Source organism: Manacus candei, unplaced genomic scaffold (genome assembly GCF_025592945.1).
Source record: "Manacus candei isolate 608988 ecotype Guabito, Panama unplaced genomic scaffold, ASM2559294v1 h1tg000015l, whole genome shotgun sequence".
In the NCBI taxonomy this organism is placed as follows: domain Eukaryota; kingdom Metazoa; phylum Chordata; class Aves; order Passeriformes; family Pipridae; genus Manacus; species Manacus candei.
The window spans coordinates 7,726,460-7,739,263 of record NW_026138063.1 but is presented as its reverse complement, the minus strand read 5'-3'; the positions used below and the strand labels follow the sequence as shown (position 1 = coordinate 7,739,263).

Below are 12,804 nucleotides of genomic sequence, written 5' to 3'. Positions count from 1 at the left end.
TAGATCCATGTGAATCCAGGAATGTTCTTTAATGGAAAGTATATGTTGCAAAATTTGTGATAAAACGATAAAAATTAGCAGGTAGGATTTAATACTGAATTTCACACACAAAGATACATATTATAAGGTTGTATGCTCGAATGAATGGAACTGCAGTGTACTAAACACTATAGAATACTATTGCTGCTATATCTGACTATTCCCCATGGTTTCCTCTCCCTGCTGACAATCGGTATCTGTAAATCACACCATGCACTCTGCTATCTCTCCTATCCTGCACAGTCAAGGCCTAAGCATTTCATCTTGAGGCTTTAAAGGAACACACATAATGCAAGGACTTTAAACACAGTGATGCAAAAATCACTTGAGATGAATTACTGTAATCTATGGTTCATATTGCAGGTTCACACAGGAATTCTGGTCAGAACCCTGCTATGGTAGATGTTAAGAGAGACAGAGAATAAAAGAAGTCATCCTTCCTGTCAGAAATTTGCAATCTAAATAATATAAATTGTAGACATATCTGTGAGCACAATGCACTCTGCTACATAAATAGCTCATGAGAAATCCATAGATTGAAATACATTCTCCTAAAACAATGACAGATTATTTTGAACAATAATGAGCAATTCCACTAAAAAAAAATTAAAAATCTGTTTCCAAACTGTTCCTGAACACAACAATTAAAGTATTCATTTCATATAACTTACCCAGATGCAGCAGACAACACTGAGTAAAAGCCTATAATGAATTAAAAAATGTTCTGAACATAAAGCACACTACAAACTATGACTTCTTTCTATACCCTCTCAAGTACAGAATGTCCTGTGCACTAGTAGAGGACATCCAATACTCTAAGACTGTTGAAATGCTATAATTAAAGGTCTGTCAGAGTTTCCATTAAATCCCTGATTTTCAGGGTTTAATTAATAATAACAGTGAAAATTAATGTGAGTAGAATTAAAGCCACTGTCATAGTTCTACTGCATATTAATTTCTGATTTTAAGTCTCTACAACATGTGGGACTGATCCAGCTTCCTCTCTTCAGTCAAAACTCCCATCACAGGGGAAACCTCTTTCGATGTAAAATTCCTTACTGGAGACAGGAAATATTTGTCTGAACATAGAAAGTGTGATCAGGCTCTGAAACACCTATAGCACTTATATGGAAAGTTAAATGAACATTTCAGAAAATCAGGAATTACTGAATTGCATAAAGTTTTGGAATAAATGTCTTAAGTGCAGTTCAAACTCATACACCTGAAAACCAACGAATATTCACAATTCCTCAGTCAATTCCTTCCCATTAATCAACTCAATATAAGTTTATCCATTTAGCTTTGAAATATTAGTATTCTAAATTATTTATAATTTTTGTAAGTAAGAATAAAGGGTTTGGCTCCATAATGGAAGATGGAGAACTGGAACTACAAGAGTAAATCAGATGTTCTGCTACTGAAACAAAGGCTACTGGCATTTTGAATTTGAGTGAAAATAATTTGGAACACAGAATATTCCATGAGATTATTCCATGAAAATAAGCACTGGTATCTCACCATACAACATGAGGAAATTTAATCTTTCACATAAAAGGATCAAATAAAACTACCTCAGTGTGGAAGTCTAGAGAGGGACCTGGCAGAAGACTAGAGGATATTCAGTTCTCTTCAAAGTAAATAGTATTACAGCTGAAAAATGTGAAAGCATGAAATTTTCTCAACACTGCTATGAGAAAGAGACCCAGAAATACCAGACATGCAAAATACTACAGTGAAGGGTGGAGACAGTACGTTCAGGAATTGTTAAAAATGTTAAGAATATTTTGTTTCACCTAAAAGCACCTATTATAAAGTACATATTTTTTCTGTCCAGATTCCAAACTAATAGGTGGTATTATTTTATCTTACATTAAAATCTATGCTATAAGCCTACATCACACACTCTAGAGGTTAATAGAGAAAAAGGATCAATACTATATGCTGTTTGGACTGCTAAGTAGGTCAAGGAAGTTCACAAGTAAAAAAACTTCACTTTACAAAGAAAAGTGGGGATTTATATTAGTGAAACTTATGATGTTGCATTAATGAAAAATGAAGTCCACATAATCAAAAATTCACATTATATCATATATAATGATAAATAATAAGCTGAAACCAAACAGTAGAGAATATAATCTGTTTTCAGTAAAGTTGGATACATTTGCAGCACAACACAAAAAGGGTGATAGAAGGGTGATCTTGTATCTGTACTGTCTTGATGTCTAAATGCGGGGATCCACTGTTGTCACTGTGCAAGTCACTAAAAGACACAGTCTTTGATCTGCAGAACTTAAAATCTAAACAGATAATATGGTCAAAATGTTGGAAAAGAAAGAATTATCATACCTTTATCAATCTAGAATTGAGGGTATAATTCCAAAGGAACTTAAACCAGAGAAAGAACTGCCAGGCCCTGCTTCTGTCCTCTCTATGTGCTTCCTACACCACTTGCTGAGCTGGCCTAGTTCACTATTCCAGCACAAAAATATCCCTTGAAAACTAAGCACATTTCTGTTACACAAAGGTACTGACATAGATCAGTAAAGGAGCTGACCAATACCTGAAGCAGCAAGGGACACAAATGTGTGGCCAGGTGGGAGAGGATGTAGGGGGAGGACTCGCTGCTTTGGGATAAGTCAAACATAAAGATTAAGTCATTTGTCATAATGCACTTAGAAAATCTATGGCATGCATCATATAAGTTTTCAATTATGAGAAAAAGTATCTATAAATAGATCCTGGATAAGTTTAGGATGGACATTTCAAGAGACTTTTTAATCCCTAGAGCACCAAAAGTTTGCATCAGCCATCCTATGAGGTTAATAAGAGCAAAAATCATAAGGAGATTTTAGATGGAGCTTTGCATTATATGAGATGGTTGACAGAGATGATAAAGGGTTATGACTTGAAAACTCTAACATGTCCTTTCAATTCTATGCATTTTGAAATGGCTCAACTAATTCTTAACCAGGAGAAGCTGAAAAAAGCTCCTTCAAGTACACTGTATTGGAGGAAGTTAAATCAAAAGGAATGTCAATGCTGAAACTGGGAAAAAGATACAAATTTAAATCTGCAATCCCTGGGAGCCAAGAATAGTGCTCTTTACGTTTTGCTGTCGTCACTAACCAGTACACAACAGTCAGACTCTTGATAGAGACAAATTACCAATCAAACCAGAATAACTATACTAGTAATCTGGAGTATATCTTGTTCTGCTTCCATAATCTTTCAGAGTTTAAAGAACTGAGAAATCAACCCAAAACTTTGCATGAGGACATAGTTTTCTCTATTCCATATCATGGTAAAACAAGGAATATCACAACCAAAATGGGGAAAGCCAATAACTGTTTCTTTATACCTATTGCTGAGCTATGAGCTCTTGTGTCAGATTTAAGCTAAGCACCACACCATCACTTTCTCCTCTCTCCTATTTTCTAATGCTGAAGTCACATGACAAACATCTGGTGATCAAAGTGAAATCACGAACTGGATAATTTCTATTTGGATGTTACTTTTTGGCTCCAGTTATCCCTGCAGCTGGAACATTTCCTCCCAGCAGCTCTATGCTGTTTTGTGAGCAATGCTGGCAAAATGCCACAAATTTGTGAAAAACTTTGAAGGGGCTTAGTGTTAAAGACTTCTACTTTCCAATCAGTACAGCTTGAATCAATAGCACTGCTGCTAAACGTAAACAGGCATAATGGAAATTTTACAAAGCAAGACCATTTGTATGTAACATCAAAACCATCACAAAGTCCTCTTTCCATAAGAGTGCAAATCACATTTAGAGTAAGACCAGAGAGAAAAGCAAGATTACTTTGTGATGATTTGGTGCAAAATTCACTACACTCTTTACTTGATGATGAATTCCAGTCATATTGTCGTGTACTTCAGGCTTCATCAGCAGAGTGCTACACTGCCAAAAAATATGATTTTAGCACATCAGAACAAAGGTTATAAAAGAGAATACATTATTATTTGATCTTATGCAAGTAATAGTTCACAAAAATATTATTTTACAGTAAACCCTGCCTAACCACAAATTAAAAAAAAAAAAGAGAAGGAGGAGAGAAAAGATGGAGGAGGATGCTGGAAGAATGAACATAGACTCAGGTATATGAAATATTGGCTAATTATGTGTTAAGATTTTGCTTCCATCAGAAATAATAAATGGGAATAGATTGCTAAATACATTTCCACTGCAAAGGGAAGAAAGCAGTTACTAGTATGTTGCAATTGCAACAATCTGAATTTTTTTTTTGGCCTGCCATTATTTACATTATCTCATCTACATTAGCAATAAACAAAAGACAAACAGCACCTTCTGCTGCCTCTCAAGTCATACTTCAATGTGCTCTGAGAGTAGACATGCTGTTCATATAAGCATGGCTTAAGGTACTCCCAGAGAAAACCTTATGCTCACACACATTGTCCATGGGCACTCCAGATGGCAGTTAGTGTGGATGGCAGATGAAAAGCCCAGGAATCACATCATGCTCGTGGCTGCTCCACATGTGCTTTTTAACAGCTTTACACACTAACAGCAACTGGTTGAGCAGGTATAAGCAACCTTCTCCTGGCTTTTGTACATGTGTAAATGTATGGCCCCAATTGTAAGTAGTTGGAGGATTTACTGTTCAGGTCAGGTTACAGAAGCTGTAGAACACAACAGGGTCCAGGCTTGGCGCCTCATATTCCTGTGTTATACAGTGTTTTCAGCTTTGCACAGCCCTTGGTCCCTCTCCTCTCCCCTTACATTTAGACTCTGACTGCTTCTGCTCATAGAGCTGCTTTTCTCAAGCCCATGGCTATGCTTTCAAATTAGCAGGAGTAACTGGACATGGAGACAGAGAACAGTTGCTTTTACCAGAACCTTTGTAAAGAACTTGCTGGGAATTCTTCAGGAAAACTGTTCTTCTCAGAATCGAAATTTTTCACAGGAGTTTACCAATTTTAGTGAAACTTCAGGGAGAAAAGCATCTTAAGTCCAAGACAGGATTTCTGACAAAGGTACGAACGAGAGGCATGGCCAGCAACCCAGGATGTAGGTACCAGCCTGGAAAATCAAAGACAAAACATTCAAGTGAACCTGAGGCAGTGTTTGTAAATGTGCAAATACAACACTGTACTTACTAGAATACCTACATTTTCCAGATAGTTGCCAACACAGAAGTTGCTTGGGTGCATGAGAATCTTGGATGTTGACCCAGGTTATGTCTTGTACAACACTGGCACGATCCGTAAGGACCATCTCTCCTGAGAACACCAGATACAGAGTGTTGGGTGGGTGCCCAGTGTGCCTAGAAACTCCAGCCTTAGGGAAGATGTAAATAGGAGCTCACCATGAGCATAGAGAAGCAACAACTGGAAAGTTGCCTAAAGACTGAGAAAGTGCTCTCACAACATCCGTTTGATAATGAAGTTACTCCAATGACTCCAGTGAAATTATCCATACTTTATACAGGAGTCAGAGAAAAATGAAGCTGTTTAAACTGTAAAAACCTTGGCTTGTACATCTTATCATGCAAATTAAATTAAAAAAAACCTCCATGGAAGTAGTCCAAAGAACTTTCCCTGCATGTGGCTGTAAGTCATTTAAGTCATTCAGTGAGATGGGATAATGGCCATTACTTTTTACCAGGCCCGTTCATATTGTGACACTGGGAGCAAGACAGTCTGTCAAGTTTTTGTCTGCAGTGCCTAATTTTTCAGCACACTGCTCCTGCCCTCCCCTCCATTGTGTCAGGAGTGCATTAGGTGTTGGAAGGGCAACTGTCTATTTTGCAACCTAAATTCAAATATTCTACCTTTTAAAAGGATTGTATATATTTTCATCTGTACTCCTGGGCTCAAAACCTTTCTCTGCAATGACTGATACAGCAATGAAATGCACTTCAAAGAGGCTAATTCAGAGATAATGTTTTGTATTTCTAGGTGTACCTTACTCACCCCCTAATGACTTAAATGGCAATATGAAACGGCAATAAGTGTTAAAATACCTCCGAAATCTATGAGTAGATTGTAGATATATGTAGTTTGGAAGATCTTTTGAAAATCAAGCCTAATAGTGTTTGGAGTTCTTTTAGCCAAGGCCAAGGAAATAAAGAAACAAATTAACATAAAAATATCTCAACTCTAAGTACAAGGTATCAGGGTCACTGACTATAAATATAAATAATGCTGCTCCACATAAACCTTAAACAGCTTACTGCGACTACTAATATAAATTTACAGTATTTACAAGATTAATCTTTTTAAAGAAAATTACAGGATCATAATATCAAACAAGATTATGCTATGTCCTATATAGCATTTTACTATACACAGAGCAGTAACACGACAGCAAATATGCACTTTAGAGACATCAAGTAACTACTGCATGAAGATGCTGACATTCCATGCCAAATACTAAGCACAGCAACAAGTCTTGGGGCCATCTGATCTCTGCATACAAAACACTTGATAGCCTCATTGTAAGTTTGATAGGGAATGTATGATTTTTCATGCCTCCATAGAAATGTACATTGGACTATTTCAACTATAATATACAGATGTAAGATTTCGTAATCGTTGGCTGTGGAAGCAGAAGAAATTCCAGAAATACTCCAATGCAGACAGAATGGTCAGGAAAGAGATCACAGTAGCTGCGCTCCACTAGAAAGAACAATAGACAGAGAAAGCTATAAGCATGCTGCCTTGAAGCTCTGATTTTTCTGTGTCCTGTAACTGAGCTGAGGGCTACTCAGCTATGGAATACTCAGCTGTGTGGCCATTCTGTCACATCTCACCACATCCACGAGGAACATCACGTCCATTGAAAGTCACAGCTCATATGTTCAAAAGGATATGCTGTTGTAATCTTTAAATTCTTCAGTACCTTAAATATGTATAATGGCTTTTGGCTTTTCTCTTTTATCAAACCTCCCCTTCCCTAAGGGTTGGTCAAAGCACAAGCTATGTGTAGTGCCAGCAGATATCTAATGATGACAGATTATGTGTATCCTTTACCAGAAGGAAATTGTTTTGTATACTACCCATTAGTAATTAAAGCTGGATTTTCAGAGTCAGTAGAAGCTAAAAGTACAGGAGAAGCTACTTACAACTTCATGATGCCAACAGAATCTGTAATAAATAGCAGTGCACTCTGTATTCCAAAAAGACTGCAGCGTGCCAATAGACACGTCTCACAAAAGCACCTTACACCACTAAAGCTGTAACATGCATTTATTAGTGTATTGTTTTTTATTTAAGGAAAGGTTACTGTAGTAACCCTTCTGCTGGCAGATAAATGTAACATGCAAACAGGTATGATCAGGCTTCATGATACCCCAACCTGCTAGTCAAACGAATAGCATTTTTATTTTAAGCTGAATGGAAGGGGATTAGGGTAAGAAAACTCCCTCTATTGACCACTGACATTGTTTATCATATAAAAGGTAATTGCTTAGAGAAGATTCCATCTCCTTTTACTGCAGAAAATGTCCTGGTTTGCTGTTAACCCTTCTCCCATTACAGTACAGCCCCATAGGTACCACTGCTCAGAGAGGCATAGAGAGCCTTCTGCATGATTGAGGGCAAGAACTTTGTAATGCACTACCTTTATCTGTCTTACTTTGGTCTACAGCAGTAAATTTTGTATGCCTCTACTGACTACTCCCTGGGAATATGGTAAAGATGTGGCCTTTTATACAAAGATAAGGTACACAGAAATGATATCCAGAGAAAATATGGTAATAGAAAAGAACAGGCTCAAACAACAATGAACAGCTCACAATCAAATCCAAAAGCATTAGAAGATTTCAGGCTGTGTTGGTAGAGTACAAATCCATCTTGGATCAAATTATTCACCCCTTTACTGTGGTCTCTTGCTTGGCCTGGCAATTAGTTCAACTGTGGAATGCTACTTAGGAGTACATTTACAATCCCTACATACTCTCTACAGCACAAATGGACTTTAGAAAGGAAGAACTTAGAGGCTACCCAGGTAAACAGCAGTTACTTCATAAAAGTACTAAAGTTGCGCCTGAGAATAAAAGGCAAAGAATAAATTTTTAATTTCCTACTTTGTATTCTGGGCAATGTGAGGGAATTCACTTATCTTCTTTTTTTGCCTGTGTTTTGTCATCTCTAAAACAAGGATCATGCTACTGTATTCACAGGACTCTGCCTATTTCTTGGCTTTGACAGGGTCATGAATTTTCCTGATTTGTGTAACATACATGAGGAGCTTGGTAATTCTGTGCACTCTTGTAAGAAAATGCTCTCTCATTAGGACAAAACTTATCTGCCAAGCCAAAAGTTATGTTATTAGCATAATCCACTTTGGAAAAACAACATCCACAAATATGGAAAAAACAAATCTGGTCTCTAACACATTCTTGAGGAACTCACCTGAGCAGATCGAAGGCAAAAATTAATGTCGGTGGATGGGCTTGATCTGCAGAAAGGGATTTTTCCATTCTGTTTAAGAAACAAAGAGAGGGAAAAAGCTATTTTTAGAATTATGATCTGAAATGCCTGTTGGAAAAATTATGAAAAGCAAAAGTGTATTTTGCCCTCTTTTTTCCTGCAAGTTCTGATTCATCATTGCATGACACAATTTTTACAACTCACATTAAAATATTGCAATTAGTTTAATCCCTTAGGGATGTAAGCTACTTTGTACATGCGTAAATAAACTGCTTTATGCTAAGCAGTTTCAGTCCCTTCCCCAAAACTGTTTAATGTAATTTTGGATATAATTAGCAACCCCTGAAAATGCAATTATTCTATAACTGGCAATTTTGCAGTAAAGATTCCCCTTCTATCATGTGGATTTTAAACCAAAAGGTCATTTGGGCTAATAATTTTACCTCTATCTCCTCCCCAGAGCTAAAAACTTGAGTTAACATGTGATGTCTTAAAGGAAAGGAACATGTTTTCTTGTAGTGTTTTAGAAATGTACTACGACCGTGACCTACATAAAAAACTTCTGGAGGCAAAAGTGCAGTTTGATTTCTCAGAGTAAGTCCGTGGCTTTACTCCCAAATTCCTCAGAAGGCTGATACTCATATCATCAAACAAAAGGGTGAACTTTAACAAGTTTTGTGCTTGAGTCTGTAGGATTTGCTCACCCAAAGCACACTGCTGCATTTTCTTTTGCATTTGCCTGCTTCCACTCAGTGTAAGCAGGACCTTAGTTGCCTTTCAGCTGACTGGTGTCAATGATAATAACAATACATTTTTATTTTTAGACCACTCAAATCTAAAGGCAAGTTAGCTCTGCATACGTATGCATGCACACACAAATGTAAGCAATATCTGACCATTTCCAAAGGACAACAAGTCCTTTTGGAATAGTAATGAATAGAGAAATCATCTTGTGCCCTGCATGAGATAGGTGCATTTCAAAATTTTCCTGTATAGCTTCCATGAAAATTGGCCCCTAAGCAAGGGTGTGAGTCATTGATGAATACAGCTCTAAGGCTTCACGCTGTGCAGCAAGAGCTGTAAAAGGCATTAGAGGAACAGAGGGGAGGAGGAGGAGAGAGAGAGGGGGTTAGGAGGTTATTAAATAAAACCTGGTAATGGTTTTACATGAACATTTTCTGAGCAGTGTTTGGCAAATGCACATCCCAACCCACCGGGCAGCTCTTGGACAGCCACAGCGGCGCCCTTTGCCAGGCAGTGCCCAGAGGGGCTGCACAGACCCCCACACAAATCACTTCTGCCTGCCCCAAAGGCACTGCTGTCACAGCCCCTTGCAGGGCTTGGTGGAAACTCAGGTCCTAAAAGTAAAAATAAATTGCCTTATGTCACAATGTTTTATAGTAGCTTTTCAAATGAATATTGCGGCAAAAGGATGTTTTTTTCTCCTCTGCACCCATCTCCACCACACAAAAGCCACTGGGCTGTACCAGTAAAACCACAGCCTTTGCCAGTAAAACTATGCAAAAAGAAGAGAACAGGCCAAAGAGAATCTACTGTTGACAAATTTAAATTTCCTCAAACTTCAGAGGTATTTCATTTTGGTTCAAAATCATTGTTGTTTTGGTTTGGTTTTTTTTCCCTAAGACCAATATATTAAATTGCTGAGACAATTTATGTCATTCACTGATAACATATCAGACCTGGATTATGAGCAATTCTCCTTTTTAGGCAACTATGTTTCTCCTGTCTCAGTCAGGATCCAGATTTCAGTATAGACATGAGATTCTTACTCAATACACAAGTCATTATCATGCAAGATCCTCCACCCTTCAGACTTCCTACGTGTTCTGATCTCACACTGACTTGTGCAGTCCCCTCAATGTCTCTTCCCATTTTTGTTTCTTCCATTGTGTCTGTACCCATCTGAAAGAAAAGATACAGTGTGGGCCACGACATCCCATTATCAAACACCCTGTGACTTGCAGATTCACATGGGAAACTTATTATAAACAGTGATTAAATGAAACTAACTGTCTACACTGGGTTCGTTATAAATAATCCAATAACCTTTTAAATGAGTCTTTTTTTCAGTAGGTAGCTCAGATATACAGTCAGAAAAAAACATTTACCTGTATTTTAAATAACAAAAGTATCACTTGTTAGTAAGCAAATCATAATTGAAATCTTTATTTTCACACAAATAACCATCTAAGGAGCTTGGGTATAAACAAATAAACAATTTTTTTTTTTTTTTAGCAGGAACAAGAGGAGCTGTAAGTCCTTTAAATGACAGAAACAATGAGTTTACATTTAGGTAGTTTGAACAAATGGGCACAGCAGCCTACAGAAGTGAAAGTTGAATCTATAAGGAATGTTAGGAGGAAAATAGCTTGTTATGTTACAAATACTTCTGTTTCTCTAACACCTTTAAAAATAAGAGGTAGACTTTAAAAACAAACAAACAAACAAACAAATCAACCTTCTGCGTTTATATATATATTTAGGAATAGGAATTATATATTCCCTCTTAACTGAGTAGTTGATAAATGCTGCTGTTTTAAGAGACACCAACAAAACCCCCCTGAAATGCACAGACACGCAGCACCATCTGGTGGATTAGCACGGCTGGCAAACAGTTCTGCATTTACACAACACATTACCACAGGCTGGAGAAGGGAAAAGCTGTACAAAGAAAAGCATATCATGGAGATTTGTTTAGTCAGGGTCAGGCAAGAGAAACTGAAGTGTTGGAATTTCCATGAAAATTGTGAATTAATACTCTCGACTCATATAACACTTTATACTTCTCAGACACTATGTATAAATCTGCACTCATAAAAACATGAACAGAAAGTTTATGATTACAAAAATTCAAAAGTTTGGTATGTGTATTAAATAACTGGATCAAGATTGATTTAATTAGGTTTCTTGCATGTATACATTATGGCAGTGATTATAAATCACCATTTTTCATTGGAAGCCTTGCTTAGCAAACAGGATTGCCTGCTCACCTAATAACAAACAGCTGTCTGATAATTTGCTTTCTTCTTCTCAGGCACTATGTGTTCTTATGTTATTTCACACACAAGCTCAACTCAAGATTATCAGGTGCTCATCACTGCAATGCCACATTGAATTACAGATGTTAATTTAAAATCTCTGCAAGGCAAGTTGCATTTATTTTTCACATGCAGTGAGAAAAAGGAGATTCTCGTTTTGGGTAGGAAGGAAGGAAGGGGCTGCTACCGTGTACACAGTGATGTGCCATTGTAGTCTGACATCTTTCTAGTAGCTTGTAGCATCTTTCGAATTTCCCCTTTTCATTCAGTCAGGTCAGGTCACTGCACTCTGCAGTACCTGGCTCTTGGCACGGACCCTCCAGCAGGTCAAAAATATTATTCAGCACATCCTATAAACATCCACAGTCCATCATGCCAGGTAAGACAACAGGGGCAAAAAAGATCTGCCTCACAAGGTCTGTATTTTTTCCACAGGTGGCTTGAGGAACTGAACCCTGTACCATTCCTCTGTTTTAGAGAAACTGTTGCTTCCGAACATTGTTCATATTTTTTCTTTCAATACTTCAGTAATAATAATGTGGGACTCTTCTCAGGGGATGATCAGTGAAGTGACCAGCAATAATCTGCACAACACTGCAAGTCTCCATTTTGGTACCTCCTTATCAGGATTGACTTTCACTTGTCTTCAGCAATTTTTTCTTCTCTGAAAATACCCCATACCATATGCAGATATCTAGCAAGATCAGTGTCTTCTGCTATGGGAAGTGTTGCTAATATACCATGGGCTCGTTGTGTAACAAACATCACTGCAAACTCCTTGCTCCTCCAAACCATCTCCCAACCATTTGCCAGTGCTTATTGCTGTTTTGCTCAGGTACTTCTTAATCATGCTTTGATTAATTCCTTTAATGTCTTTTCAGATGCTTCAGCCAGACAATAGTCACCAACAGAGGGTTTCTCCGTCAAGACTATGCTTCCTCTTTTTAGGGACTTTTTACAAGAGCATGTAATGACAGGACAAGGGGGAATATTTTCAAACTAAAGGAGAATAGATTCAGAGTAGATATTAGGAGGAAGTTCTTTGCTGTGAGGATGGTGAGGCAATGGCACAGCTTGCCCAGAGAAGTTGTGGATGCCCCATCTCTGCAAGTGTTCAAGGCCAGGCTGGATGGGGTTTGGAGAAAACTAGGCTAGTGGAAGGTTTCCCTGTCCATAGCAGGGGGGGTTGGAACTAGATGGTCTTTAAGGTCCCTTCCAACCTAAACCATTCTGTGATCCTATGATTCCTGCCAAGGCTGGTGTCCCTGTCTCCGTCCATGAATGGTGGAGCTCAATG

The 12,804-nt window shown here is 37.8% G+C and overlaps 1 long non-coding RNA gene across 1 annotated transcript in view; it reads right to left on the bottom strand.

Annotated features, from left to right (window-relative positions):
- Positions 1 to 12,804, bottom strand: part of LOC127468266 (uncharacterized) — a 51,673-nt gene that overhangs the window by 38,280 nt on the left and 589 nt on the right. Inside the window, exon 2 of the long non-coding RNA XR_007903517.1 lies at positions 8,431 to 8,499. This is a non-coding gene — a long non-coding RNA (uncharacterized LOC127468266). The remainder of the gene's footprint in view (positions 1 to 8,430; positions 8,500 to 12,804) is intronic.